General features: G+C 48.0%; 1 long non-coding RNA gene across 1 annotated transcript in view; it reads right to left on the bottom strand.

Annotated features, from left to right (window-relative positions):
• Positions 1-9,498: 9,498 nt before the first annotated feature.
• LOC118453245 overlaps positions 9,499-15,322 on the bottom strand; it is a 13,948-nt gene continuing 8,124 nt past the window's right edge. The window contains exon 3 of the long non-coding RNA XR_004843168.1: positions 9,499-9,513. This is a non-coding gene — a long non-coding RNA (uncharacterized LOC118453245). The remainder of the gene's footprint in view (positions 9,514-15,322) is intronic.

Genomic DNA, 15,322 nt, shown 5'->3' with positions numbered 1-15,322 from the left:
CTTCTGTTTTCAGCTTTAGTGAAAGAGGCTCTTCAGCCAGAGGATGATTTGTACCAACCCCTACCCACAATTGATCTCAAAAGGGCCAATTTAATGCTGGATCTGTTTATTTTAGGAGAGTGCTAACAGACTTTTGAAAGGGTCAGCGGTAGAAGCCAAACAGATTTTTCAATATCTGTATTACTGAAGAAAAGACTTGCTCTTGGTCGCGCTCTCCAAAAATGGTGGAAGGCAAATACTGGATGTTTACACCCCAGTTTTACTCTGCTACAGAACACATTGGAGCTACAGGGCTTTGGCACAATTGCAATTAATCTCATTCCATCTGATTTTGAGGCTCTGGAAATTCAAGCGTATGCAAATTGTAGTAAATAACTCCATGTGCTTTTCTGTAATAGGACAATTGCAGTCTTTGGCTATCGGTAGTCAAATATAAGATTTATTTTTGTTGAACGATGGCAAACGTAATGTAAAAATTGCTCAAGAGACCAATAAATAAATATTACTCCTTTTCTGGAAGTGAAGGAAAAATTAATGTCCAAGCAGAGAAAGCAATTTCTCAGTTGAGGAGCTGAGTTTCCTGATAAATGCACTCAAATTTGCACAGCAAGTTGGGAAAAATGAAGCTGCTGGTTGTGCAGAGCTTCAAAAGCCCTGGTTGTCCCTGCACCCTGGTAGGAGAGGAGGGGCAGCGGCCCTATACCCACCCCAGAGCTGCTTGGGGTTGACCCCCTTGCATGAGCCTTCATAAAATTGGAATTGTCATGCATGTCTGGGCACAAGGACGAAGTCTTCTCTCGTCACCCCTATGTGCCCCCCCCTCCCCCCATCACTGCAGCACGGGCGCCATCTGGCCTGGGAAAAAAAGCAAGTGCATTTTTTTAGAGATGTTTCTTGGCTGTATCCACTAAAGTTATGGCCTCAAGTTGTGCCAGGGCAGGGTGAGGTTGGCCATGGGGAACAATTCCTTCCCCTTGGGGCTGTCAGGCACGGGAAGGGGCTGCCCAGGGAAAGTGTCGAGTCTCCATCCCTGAAGGGATTTAAAAGCCAGGCAGCTGAGGTGCTTAGGGCCAGGGTTTAGTGGTAGGATGGCAGGGGTAGGGGAATGGTTGGGCTTGATGATCTTCAAGGTCTTTTCTAACCTAAACAATTCTGTGATTCTGTAAGTTAAGGCACCCACAGTAATCCACGTGGGCCACATTTGGGATACGAAAAGAAGGATTTGTGTGGCCAGATGTAGGTGTGCAGCAAAGGCCCCCTCTCTGCCACCCCAGGCCTGCTGGCATAGGGTTGCATCTTCCAATTCCCATACAGAAGCAGTCAGCCAGCACTGGGCTGGTCTCCAGATCCCGGTGCCTGTGATGGTGACCGAGCCATGGTGCTTGCTGGGGGAAATATCCAGCCAGCCCTCTGCAAATGTGGGGAAGGCAGCACGTGGTGCTCAGGCCTGACTGATCAATACTCTTCCGAAAAGGCTCTTCATCTTCCCCTCATCGCTGCCTGCCAAAAGGTGCCAATATTTTTCCACGGGGCTGCCGCTGCCTACGTGCGTGCTGTTTATTAACCACGGCGCTTGGCATGAGCCTGCCTTTGGCCTCTTGGTCTGTGGTTTGATTAATGAGGAACAAATATTTGGGTAGCGGGATAAGAGTCTTATTTGATGTAATTAGTGCTTTCTCATGTGTCTGTTAGATGAAATAATAAAACTTTAATTGTCCTTCTTATTTCCTTATATTAAATTGCTGTGAGTGACTAATGATCTTCCTTCGTGGGCGTGTCTCATCTGTGAGCAGCTGTTCTGGGAGAGATATAAGAAATGTTTCTTTTGAAATAGTATGAAGTGGCTGGTTCAGGATCATGCTGGCATATGTCGTGCTCATTTCGGTACTATGGATGAGGTTTGTGGTAAAGGAGAATGTGATGCTTGCTTGTTATGGGCCTGTAATTTCCAGGCTTAACCTAATTTTCAAGAAGTATCAGTAGGAATTTTGACTCTCCAACCAATGCAAGATCTGGTTATTTTGTGCTTGAGCTTGTAGAAAGCACAAAGCTTGTGTGCAGAGACCTGTTCCCATCTAGTCTGCAGCTCTTGTGCCTCGAAGCCCTGCCAGGCTTCACCACGGCTCCTCAATGAGTTAGGACATGTTCCCATTCCCCGCTTGCCTGTGGCTCCTGGGCTGATGCTTCTGCATCTCTATGGTCCAGGAACCTCTTTGGTGCAAGGAGCTTGGGGTCAGTAGGGTGTGGGAAATATGTTCCCCTGGGGAGAAAGTTGCTCAAAGCATGAAAAAGTCCATTGTTTTATAAAAATTTGAGGGGTTACTACCATAGCAGTGGCAAGCAAGGCATTGAGCAAAGCCCTGGTAAGACTCTCACCCCTTGGGTCAGTGCATGTTATCTGTAACGTTGGCTCGTGGAAGTTCTCATCGCTGTGATGACTAGAAAAATAACGGGGGTTACCACCGAGCTTTCGGCAGCGTTGGTTTACAAACATATTTAATACAGTTCTGTTAGCATCTTTGTGTACCATAAAGCCTCCGTAAGAGTCGCTCCCTGAGCAGTTCAACTTAACTCCTTTTACTTACTCAGCCATAGCAAAATATTCGGGTAGAAATACAAAATAGCTGTTCACCAAGGGCATTTGAACCGCCGATAACCAACTTTCCTCGAACAAGGTAGAAGGTGTAAATGGCTGAGGAGCTTAAGGTATTTCAATGCTGTTACAAGTCTTCATTTGCCCGGGAAAAAAATCTGGCTGGTAAAAGTACTTTGCCCATTTGGTGCTGGTTTCTGTGCTCTGCTCTCTGCTAAGAACATAATGGAGATGAATGAAGCTATAAGGTTTCTTACATCTTGCTGCAATTTTTCTTTTTTCTTTCCATGACCAGGTTTTGGAGTGGAATTGCACCTTTTTTTTCCTCAAAGTCTTGTGTTTGCTGGTTATGGAGGAGAAAGCTTTTTCTGGTAAAAGCCGTGCGGATGGGGAACCGAGTCTGTCTGAAGATGGTCAGATGAATGTCTAAGGAAAAGGCGTTGGGGAGACTGTTCAAAGAGTCTTGCAATCCACTAATTCCAGATGTTGCGTGCTGTCGTCTTGGTGAGACGAACAAGACCCATTGGAAAGATCTTGTTCCCTACTTGTTCTACCCTTCCCACTGCTGATGAGGTCCATGGCAGAAGTGTCTGAGTATTGGAGCTGTCAGGGTTCTTTAATTACAACATTTTAAAAATGAAACATTTCAGTTTTACTTCTTTTGTTTGTTTGTTTTCACAAATGCTTCCAATTCTCATCCACTTACATTAAATAAGATTAAAAAAAAAGGATAATCCCCTTATAAAAAGACCTAGACCTCTTGGTCTCTTTTGGAGGAGCATTTTGTTCAGCCACAACAAAGAAAAGGGGAGGTTTTAAAGGATTTTCTACTGTTATTTTGGAGAGAGCAGCGGTATTCTCATTTCAGGTTCATCTCAAACTGTAGCGTATCTATTCTGAAATATTTTTATACCTTGGCAGAGTTATAGCAGTGATTAGTATGCAGAATCCCAGAGTGGCAGGGGTTGGAAGGGCCCTCGGGAGCTCACCCAGTGCCACCCCCCTGCCCAAGCAGGCTCACCCAGAGCAGGGGGCACAGGACAGCATCCAGGTGGGGGTTGAAGATCTCCAGAGAAGGAGCCTCCACAGCCCCCCTGGGCAGCCTGGGCCAGGGCTCGGGCACCCTCACAGTCAACAAGTTCTTCCTCACGTTCAACTGGAACCTCTTCTGCTTCAGGTTGTGCCCATGGCCCCTTGTCCTGGCGCTGGGCACCACTGGGAAGAGTCTGGCTCTATTCAGTCAACTTTGTCTGCAGTACGAGTTCCAAAAATCTTTTGATTTCATTTATATCTTAATGGTTTCAGAAGATGTGTTTCATCTTGGGAACGAAGAAGAGCGAAGAGAATGGGTGTGTGCAAGCTAGAAAAAATTGGGAAGCCTACAAAAAGGCTGTGCGGTAGAAGGGAGTGTTCCAATGTGGGAGATGGGATAAAGTGCACTGTAACTCCATTGCGTGTAATCAGAATAAAAGGGATAAGGAGGAAAGCAGCAGAAGGTTAAAAAAAGTGGTATTGGCAGAAGCAGAGCAAATGAGAGCTGGAGTTTGGCATGGGTGGCTGGAAGGAACCCACAAAGGATGTGAGGAGGGCAGGGCAAGGGCTGGGAGGGCAGCACCAGCCTGAGCAAGGACAGGAGCAAAGGAAGGGCCGGGCGGAGGACGCCTGCTTGTGGGGTTGCTCAAGAGCTGAGCAGAAATTTGTCCACAAGCAGATGACGGGTGCCCCAGATGATCTGGTTCTTGCACCCTCGTGGCTGTCGTTCAGCTCCTTTCAAGATGCCTCGAAACTTTATAGCTTTTCTCATGTGAGTCCACGAGTTAATTTTCTTCTATGGGAAAATTCAGGCCTGGGGCAAGGCACGGGGGCTGCTTTCCTCCCCTGGGAGATGAATGCTGGGTGGTCCCTTTATTCCTTGCCCTCTGCCTGGTCCCTGCTGGCCGCGTGGGCTGTGCTGCCAAGGGAGCAGAAGCTGCGAGCCGTGAGCATCTTGATCTCTCCCAGCCGATTAGCCTGTGACAGAAAGGGAGTAATCTATGCCGACGGCTGTATAAACACATTGTCGCCCAAGTGATGTTATTACCGTCGTTTTGCCAAAAGCAATTATTTTATTGAATAAGTTCATTGTGCTGCTAAGGGTCCGGCTATACTTTATGTGGCTTAAATGAGGTTCTGTGCTGAAGAAGACTTTGAGAGAGCTTTAATTTCATCCGGCCTCTGACTCGTTAGCAGCAGCATCTCCCCTTGCATGTCCCAGATAGAGGATGGGAATAAGGACGGCCAGTCCCAGTGGCTGGCGGCACTCAGGGCGAGAAGTGGAAAGGTGCCCCCCTCCCCCCCCATCTCCACTAACGGTGAAAGAACCTTTTTTTAGGGGCTATTTTTCTGTTTACCAGATTTGGAGCGGACCCTGTGAGTCATTTGTAGATGGTTCACCTAAACGGGCACGGCTGGAGGAAATGATTCACCGTGGCACCAGATGGCTGGTGTTGGCTGGGTCTGATAAGCGGAGGGAAACACGGGAGCGCTGCGGTCTCTGACGATAACCACCATCTCTGGGGTTATCTCGTAGGCGATGCATTTTCATTTCTTTCCATGATTCACACGCAGTGGGATAGCAGAGAAGCTGGGCGTGAAATGTGCCAAGAAGGTTTTCCTTGCCATCTTGATAGGCCTTCTTGGGGCTGGTGTTTTGGGGCAGATTGTGGACTTTTATGAAATGTGGCTTTTTTTCTTCTTATCCCTTCCTCTTTGGTCAGGTCAGAAAGGTTTCTGCCATGCAGCGGCAGTGATGCACGCAGTGACCGGGGCTGCTCTCCCTGCCATGGACCGCATGGCTCCTGTTGACAAGTCAAGGGCAGAGCGGGGCGATGCGGCACCCGTGATCCTGCCCGTACCCACCCCAAGGTGAAGTGGAGAAGAGCTCTGTCCCGGTGCAGCTGTATAGAATCACTTTGGTTGGAAAAGCCCTTTAAGGTCATAGAGTCCAACCTTTACCCTACCCCTGCCATCCCACCACTAAACCCTGGCCCTAAGCACCTCATCTATCCTTCTTCTAAATCCCTCCAGGGATGGGGGCTCAACCACCTCCCTGGGCAGCCCATTCCAGAGCCTGACAACTCTTTTTCGGTGAAGAAGTTTTTCCTAATGTCTAGCCTAAACCTGCCCTGGCGCAACTTCAACTGTATCCTGAGCTCCTCCATCCATGGTGCCTCCCCCTGGGTGTGTTTGCTCCGACTCGGGATGCTCCGGGGAGTCTTGTGAGTGCTGTTATCAGCTCCAAGGTGACTTGCTGGGAGCTGTGGCCCTTATCGCTGTCTCCCTCGGACAGTGGCTGGGGCCCCACTGTTTTTTCCAGTCGGGGGGGGGGGGGAAGCTCAGCCTTGCTTGTGCTGTTTGCAGGAGACATGAAAATCCTTTATCTGATACCATGATACTGTGGAATATTAGGAAATAAATTTATCTTCATCTGGCATTGTTCAAAGCCTTGGGAAAACAGGCAGAGATTAAGTTTTTTCTCTCTCTCATTTGGCACAGCGACCCAGGTAAACTCGAAGGATTATATGGTGTGTAAATGTATGCCATCTGGTTCGGAGGGATTAGGACCACATTCAGCTGGTGGGCCAGTGTCCCTTGGGGCTTTTTATGATGGGCTGATGGTAGCAGTTGAAATTAAACGTGGAGATAAATGATGTCCAAAGGATTTGTAGGCTGGCTGCTGTTCATTTGAGGTTTGGATGCCTTAGTACATTCAATCCAAAATACCTGGGCCAAAGAAATGCAGATTCCTCTATAAGCCACCCTTTGTTTTTTATGCTTCTTTGGAGAGAAGGTGACGGCTTCAGATAAGCCCCAGGCAACGCTTGTCCTTTCTAACCAAAAGCACAGCGCTTGCTCCGGCTCTCCCTGGGCTCACTTCCCCCCCCCCCTCCTCCAGTTCAGCTTTTTATATGACATGTCCTGGTTAAAAACTCAATCCGCTGAATTCTTTCAAAGACTTTGCCCATCTTCTGCTACGGCGTGCCACAAAACCACAGCGGGGCTTCCCTTTGCACTTACAGAAGCTGTTCTGACTTTTCTCACGGCGCCTGTGGCTTTGCTTTGTAGAGAGTTAGGTTAAGAAAAATCACTGTCACAGAGGAGCCCTCTGGCAGTGCTTTCTCCAACCTGATGCCTACTTATCACAGGTGATCCTGGGATACCGAAACCCAACTTTTCCATGTAGATAATAAATTGACGGGTCTGGGCAAATAACCTGGTAGTGGCTTTGTGCAGGTTGAGCGAGTCCGGGTTGTGTCCGCCCTTCTCTCCCGCAGTCTTCATCGGCTCCTGGACGTTTGCATTAGAGAAAAGTCTTCCTTTGGAAAAAGGACTTGAATCCAAAACTCGGATTTAGAGCCAGATTCAGTTTCTGGCACATACCTGTCATTTCAGTTAATTAAGTGATTACATGGAGAGCAGTTCAGAGAACCGCTGTGCTCCCTGTGTGATTAATGGAACTGAGTGGTTTGAATCATTTTAGGGGACCGCGTTAATAGGGCAGCGAGGTGCCTATTTCATGCTTGTAAATCAGATATCTAAAATGATGTGAATGCCCTCATCAGAGCTTTATGCAACAAGATTTCTGCCTTGTGAAATTCAACACTGCAAATAAAATGCAGTTTTGAACCTGCTGCAGCAGCAGATACTGGGACACGTGAGCTAGGACTGGGTGGGTCTTTATGGATGGATAAATAAGTCAAATTACTGGTGCTGCAAACTCCATGCTGAGGTTGCTTTCTTGGCTACGTGGCTGCTCTTAGGAGCCCCTTCCTAAGCCTTTTCAGCTCGGATGGCAAGAAAGCTCTCCCTTATTTTGATGCTACGAGTCCCCTTCTGATTCCTATCCACAGGCACCAGCTTTTTTTTTTTTACCTGATGGAGCTCTTCTCATCCTTGGTGACACGCCAAACCCTTTCAGCTTTTGCCATTGCTAGGCTCAACAAGTGACACTTTCAGAATTTCCCTTTGCATGATAAAGTAGGGTTTTGCCTCCTTTGGTAAGCCTGGGAAACCTTCTATGCACCTGCACAGGTTTGAATTTATCTCTCGTGGTCAAGGGGGCCCTGAATTGCGTGTGTTGGAGGAGGTCATGCCTTGCTCAGGGAAAGCCATTAATGCTTTCCCATCTCTGGGGGAAGTAGAGGGTGAATCCCAGAATTGCACTGGCCTTTTTGAAGGCCTCGGTGAATTAATTTGGGCTGTAATATTGCAAAGGAAATCAAAGCAACAGCGAAACGAATCGAGCTGGGGCAGCAAATGGGACCGTATTTGCAAACCGCCCTCGCTCTTCTGTGTTGCTGGGTTCATTTTCTGATCTCTCCTTCAAGTGCAGTGGTTGAGGGCTGACAATTGCCACCTCAGAAGCTGTCGCAGCATTGAGGAGCTGTGATTGCGCTCCGGTAGCACGGGCGCGTGGCCCTGGCAATGGTGCCGGTGGATGGCGGCAGATTGCAGGAGCGTGGCTGGCTGTGGAGGGTGGGAAGGGGAGCGGAGCCATTGGAGCTGGGAACATAGACCTGCTCCTGAGAGCTGGAAGAGCTGAGCAATGACTGCATTGCTGTCCTTGGGCATGGATGCAGTGAAGCCAGGAGCCCCAGGCTCAGCCCTGCCTGCGCTGGAAGAAACCAGGCTGCATCGCAAAGACTGCGATGGGCATTGCTGGCAGCGTCCCGTGGGTGGGAAGGGAGGGTTTTCACCAGGCTGTTATGAATTATAACGGCAGCAAAAGTGACCCCCCCTCCATACCGTGGCAGGGAACCATGTCGGCAGGCAGACCATGACATTCCTGCGCCAGGCAGCTGGTTATAATCAATTCTATCAAACCTTTTAAGTAACTTAATTCCCCAAAGCAGCGCAACTTCAGTTCATCATCGGTTCTTCTAACCCAATAACGGGAGGGCAAATTATGAGAAAGTGACAGTGAGGGATGCAGCTGGGGAAAAAAAAAAAAAAAAAGATTCTGCCTCTTACACTGCCCTCTCGGGAGGGGATAAGGCTGAGCAGCTCTCCTTGCTCACAGCACATATGTTGTCGTACAGCGACCGGGGAAAGTGCTGGCAGAAATGACCCTGCTCCTGAGAACGCCTCGTTTCATTGCAAAGAGTAAAAATGCATCGGCTTGACATAACACAAATTGTATTGCAGACGGGGGGGTGGGATGTGACACCCCAGACTTCCCCTGCCACCGGGAACAGGTCAAGGGCAGGTTCCCAGCAGGCAGCAGAGAGCAGTGGTTCTGCCTCGCAGGGGCATCCATCAGCGCGTCACCCATCAGCGGCTGGGAAATGCTCGGATATTTTTGTTCCAAAGTCCCTATAGATGATGGTGATAAACCAAACGCAGGTTTTAACTCAAGCTCTGTTTAACCAGAGGAACCTCAGAGCGGCAAGGCTGGTTCAGAGACGTGTGTTTCCCCAGACATCAGGAGTTCCTGTATTTTGTGGACCTTGCCTTTAAGGGTGATGGGTGAAGCCCAGAGTTTGACAGTGGAGAGTCCAAAAACCAGTTTTGTTTCCAATAAATTAGTCTTAATTTTACTGCAACTATTCTCTCTGGCTCCTGTTCGTGAAACCTATATCGCTAGAAAGTATTTCTCTAAATTTAGTGAATATTCCGCCCCCCCCTCTCCCCAGTTTTGGGCAAATATGGAACTACTTGACAAATTTTGCACTTCAACACAGAAAATCGCTGGAATTTAAATTATGAAGAAATCAACAGCCTTTCAAGCACAAAGTCAATCCTCTCCCCATCTATCTCTTTCCATCAGTTTTAATTTCAGATGCCTTTCCATCAGTTATTTCGGATACAACCTGCTCTGAGTTGGGTTTTTAACATCAGAAAGAAATAGTCTGTCTGCAATCACAGAATCCCAGAATCCCAGCCTGGCAGGGGTTGGCAGGGCCCTCGGGAGCTCACCCAGTGCCACCCCCCTGCCCAAGCAGGCTCACCCAGAGCTCAGGTTGTGCCCATGGCCCCTTGTCCTGGCGCTGGGCACCACTGAGAAGAGTCTGGCTCTGTCCTTGTGACCCCCACCCTTCAGATATTTGTAGGTGTTGATGAGGTCCCCTCTCAGCCTTCTCTTCTCCAGGCTGAACAAGCCCAGCTCCCTCAGCCTTTCCTCATAGGGGAGATGCTCCAGTCCCCCCATCATCCTTGTTGCCCTCTTCTGGACTCTTTCTAGGAGTTCCTCATCTTTCTTGAACTGGGGAGCCCAGGACTGGACCCAGTGCTCCAGGTGGGGTCTCACCAGGGCAGAGCAGAGGGGGAGGAAAACCTCCCTCACCCTGCTGGCCACGCTCCTCTTCATGCACTCCAGGATGCCATTGACTTCCTTGGAGACAAGGGCACCCTGCTGGCTCATGGTCACCTTGTCACTCACCAGGACTGCCAGGTCCCTCTCGGCAGAGCTGCTTTCCAGCAGGTCATCTCCCAATGGCTGAGAAAATGGCTGAGACTCTGCGAGACGAGAGATCTTTTGTGCAGCTGGCATAAATCCCTCGCCCTAGCTGCTATTTGCTCAGACCTAGGGTCAGATCAGCTGCTTATTTGGAGGAGCCCAAGGTTCTCATCTATTCCCCATGCTTTTACTGTGCGTAGCGGCTGCATGCTGGGTGCGGGGAGGTCAGAAATTCCTCACCTGAACTTCCGTTGTGCTCATTTATTAACCTGTCGCTCATGTAATCTGCAGATATGTCTCAAATCTGTTAGATAAATATGGATGTTGGGCAGTTTACTCCATGCTACACTTTCCAATTAGTGTTAATGGGACTTGTGCATCCAGCAAACCCCACAGTTTATGAGGTTCCCATCACCTAAGTTTGTCCCTGCATCCTGCACATCATTTTTTTTTTTAATAGTGGTGCTGAGGTACTGCAGTTTTGGAGGTTCATTTTTGACGACAGAAGAAAATATAACTCTGGCACGTTGGAGCATTGATTTTTGACTCGCTCTGTCAACGACTGGCTTGGCTCATAGTCACTTCTTTTGACTTCTGCACTTAATTATGGCTGGAGGTCACACAAGGGCCTGAAGCCATAGGTCTCCTGCAGTCCTTAGGAGACATACAGCTGCATAATTGGACCCATGTTGAGGATGGAGAGGGCTGCAGCTGTGGCACAGCCTCTGGATTTGGGCAAAGCAGCCTCCCGGGTTGGGAGCCCTGCACCGCGAGTGCCCTTCTGCACTTCCATCCCTTGGAAAACTGAGCTTCACACCCTTGCACGCCTCTCCTGCTAGCAACTTGGGCTGCCTGACGGGAGCCAGTTGCTAGGGTAAGTGAGAACCAAGATGCTGAGAGCTTTAAAGGTCATAAAAACACCTGCGACCAGCCCGGGACACCAATGGTGGCATCCCCAGAGGGTTGGGTTGCTGCTGCTTGTTGGACCGCCGGGCTCGTGACGGCTGCCCCAGCACAGCTGAGCCCTCGCAAGCAGCTCGGGGATGGGAGAAAGCATCTCATGACCTTGCTCAGACAGCAGATTTGCTCCCCATCCCCAGGAGGAGCACGTTATTAATGAACACCACCTAAGTAAGGTCTTCAGCACTGGCTCACGGGTGTTGTTAACCACAACTGCGTGTTTTTGTCGGACCCCAAACAGCGCCTGGCATCACGAAACGAGACCGCTCGGGTTTTTACCTCTTGTTTGACCCAGGAACAGCCAGCGTGCAGAATTGATGTCAAACCATTCATTACTGAAAGAAAACGTCAATTAGTATCAGCCATGCTGCATGCATTATTGTTTCTAAAATTAGTATAAATGATCAATCAAGGTTATGCATAATGAGCAACAGCAATACCTGAATTATGAAGCATGTGCAAATAATAAAGGTGACAAGCAGAAATAGATTTCCTCTGGGAGAAAATATTAGGCTCACAGCGATAATTTTCTACCTCCCTTTGTTTGAATACAGACTTGAATTTTACACCAAAATACTATTAAGAGCCATAGGGAAATGAAGTTTCTATTTTTGCTTGGTATTTCCAAAATAAAGGTGCTAACTTTCTTTATAAGGTCCTGTTCTGGTCATATAACGTGATTGGGCTCAGGAAAACTCGTGTGAATGCGCTGGGTTTTACTCAGTAATGAAAAATGTGTCTATGTTGCTATGCATGAAAATTATTTCAAATAAATAGTTAATTAAAATTAAATTTATTCAAATAAATAAAGTGATGCAGGAAAAAGGAAGAAGTTCTGCTCTGGAGTATCTACTGTTGGAAAATTCAAAGGTTCAGTCTGAGACCTTGAGTTTTCTTTGCTCTCTTGTTTTTATAATTGGGGAGAGGGGTATTTACTATTTGGACAAAATTTTGACTTATCTTCTGCTTGGGAAGCTGTATGGAGGTGATTAGAGGCAAGGAGGAGGCACCTTTGCTGTGTTTCCATTCCTTTTGATTTCCAGGAGATGGAGGAAGCACAGAGGGCCCAGAGGAGGTGGCAAGGACGGTCAGGAGTAAGGGAGCGTGACTACGAGGAGGGGTTGAGGGCTGCTTTCACGTGGTGAAGAGGGAGCCAAGGGTGGTCCCACCAGTACTTGGAGGGCAGTTACAGAACTGATGCAGACTAACTCTGCTTGGTAGCGTTAGATATAAACCAAAGGCCACAAATTGTGACTTGGGAGCTTCAGCTCAGATATTGGAAAATGGGTCTTGATGAGGAGGGTGACGTAGACTGGAGGAGGTGGCATCTTTGAGCTTGGAGGTTTCCAGGACTTGGCTAGACAAAGCTGGAACTGATGGCCATGTTGCTGCCAAGAGCCCTGCATGGAGCAGGAGGTAGGACCAGAGACCTCCAGAAGTCCCAACATTTCTGCAATCCTTGGATTTGGGCGCTGCTGTGATCCAGCAGCCTGCAGCTCAGGGAAGTGTAGCTGAGAAGAAATGGCGATCATTCTTGGCTTGTGGCAGGGTCAGGCAATGACTTAGTGATGTCAGAGCACCACAATAAAAAGAAAAAAGGCGTTCAGAACAATTTGAGCATAATTCAAATTCATAAGCAAATTCATTGCCCGTTTTTCATTTCCCCCATCCTGGGGTCAGGATTGTGGCGCGTACTGTTCCCTGAGGGATTTGAGTCTTCTGGCATTGCAGGTGCTGCAGACAAACCTGGTGATGACTAAAACGCACAGCGCATGCTGGAGCTCCACGTTGCCTCTGACGCTGTGGGTGACGCCATGGGTTGTGCCGCCTCCGCGTGGAAACCTCCCTGGAGCAGACGGCAGCAAATGCTGCTGCTTGTTTGCACTTTTGAGGGGAAAAAGTGAAATGAAGTTCCATGTTTCCTGCCTCTCCATCTCCCACCTTGCCTCCCGCTGGGCGGGAAGAGGCAAAGGGTGGAGGAAAGAGGGCGTGTTTCATGCGTATCTTCATGTATTGTCCTGGTTTCTGCTGGGACAGAGTTAATTTTCTTCCTAGTAGCTGGCATGGTGCTGTGGTTTGGATTTAGTACTAGAAGAATGTTGATAACACTCCGATGGTTTGGTTGTTGCTGGGTAGTGCTTAGGCTGGCCAAGGACTGCTCAGCTCTCAGCTCTGCCAGGGGCACAAGAAGCTGGGAGGGGACACGGCCAGGACAGCTGACCCCAACTGACCCAAGGGCTATTCCATACTGTACAATGTCCAGCTCAGTATATAAACTGGGGGAAGAAGAAGGAAGGGGGGGACATTCGGAGCGATGGGGGACATTCAGAGTGATGGCGTCCGTCTTCCCAAGTCACCGTTACGCGTGATGGAGCCCGGCTGTCCTGGGGATGGCTCAGCACCCACCTGCCCATGGGAAGTGGGGAGGGAATTCCTTGCTTTGCTTTGCTTGCGTGCGCGGCTTTTGCTTTCCCTATGAAACTGTCTTTATCTCAACCCACCAGTTTTCTCGCTTTTACTCCTCTGATTCTCTCCCCCGTCCCATCGTGGGGGGAGTGAGCGAGTGGCTGGGTGGGGCTGAGTTGCCAGCCGGGGTTAAACCACGACACGTATGCGGTGGGTTTTGGCAAGATGTTGAAGCACAGGTTCATCAGGGCTTTCTTCCTGGCTTTCTGCGCGGGGCCATGCACCCGCCAATTCCTGGGTGCCTGCTTTCTTGGCCCCAGTGAGTTCTACCTGGACGTGGCTGCTGGGTTCCCACAGCATCCCATGCGGGTACCACCCATTGCGCCGTCTGAAGCATCGGTTTTCTACGCGTTCAAAGGCTCACCAAGTGGAAACTACTCTCCTACATTAGCACCATAGCCTGTTCTCAGCATTCGATTTAATTGTAAGCCCTTCAATTAAAAAAAAACCAAACCAAACCCCGAACCCAAAGCAACAACAACAACCTTTGAATTATAACAGCTACGCTTTAATCAGAGCAGTGATTTCCCATCTAATTGCATCACTTCACAAGAAATATTCACAAACCGGAACCCAATAACACAAAAAATATTTTTAAACCCCCGGAACAGACTTGAAGTTGTTTTATTTCATTTGATGAGAATAATGGGTTTGTTTGCTTATAATAAAATTTATGATAGTCTTAAATATCCTCATTATATCCTTACCTTTAAGCGCAGCGCAGGTTTTGTAAATGTCATTGTTACTTAGCAACCTTGACTCGTTTTTGAAACGCTTTTTGATTTTGGAAGTATAAAGAGGATATAAACATGAATGGTATGTTTTTCATAAACAAAGAGCAAAGCCACGCATTTCTCAATTCAGGCACATAATTTTAGATTAAAGGGAAACAACAATCACAACCGTGGAAAAATTCTCCAGGAAAAAAAAAAAAAAATCACAAAAATGAATATTTTCAGCTTGTGAAGCTGAAATGAACTGTAGCCGTGAGATGAACTGGGCAGGGACAGTGGGTTATATTTAAAATTGCGATATCCATCAGGCAAAATGACATCTCCTTTTAGTGATGTGGCTGTATATATCGCAGCAGGGAGGTTTATCAGGTCCAGAGGGAAAGGGATGTGTGCGATGCCGCTGCGTGTTGTACAGAAAGGGAAGCGGAGTTAATACAGATTTGGGTATTCAGGCCAATATTGGTACCAAGTATACTGGGCGACGTGGAGGCTGTAAAAAGAAAGGGTGGAGTTAATGTTAACACTGGGTGAAATAACTTTAAAGGGCATTCCCTTGATATGTTGATTTATATATTTTATATATATTTATATAGTTAGTGTTTTACATATATTTAGATTTATATTTTTATATATATATTTAATTTATGTTTTTATATATATAAAAGCATTCAGAGCTTTCCAGCAGAGAATTTTCATTGCATCGGTATATAAAAAGCTGTCTCAACATGGCCATTAACCACATGGCTGGGGCAATTCTCTTAGATGTAAGAGACCTCATGGTAAGACCTTGACCTGGATAAAGCGATAACAGGGATTCATCTTTACAGCTGTGTCCCATCACTCTGGGGTGGATCTGTCTGTGAAAACCAACCAACCCCCCCCAAACTCAAAGCCTTAGCTTTCTTGCTAAATAGGACCCATTGTTTTCCAACAGAAATCATCATAATTCCTTGATAATTGCCATAATTGTCATAATTATGTCTATGATTCTGTGATAATTCTGGCCAGGCTGGCTCCATGGGCCCAGCCCAATTGGGTGAGGGGCAACAAGGCCAAGGGCCGGGTCCTGCCCTGGGGTCACCACAACCCCAGGCAACGCTCCAGGCGTGGGGCAGAGGGGCTGGAAAGCTGCCC

Source organism: Egretta garzetta, unplaced genomic scaffold (assembly GCF_000687185.1).
Source record: "Egretta garzetta isolate BGI_Z169 unplaced genomic scaffold, ASM68718v1 scaffold179, whole genome shotgun sequence".
NCBI classification, from domain to species: domain Eukaryota; kingdom Metazoa; phylum Chordata; class Aves; order Pelecaniformes; family Ardeidae; genus Egretta; species Egretta garzetta.
This window is presented reverse-complemented; position numbering and strand designations above follow the sequence as displayed.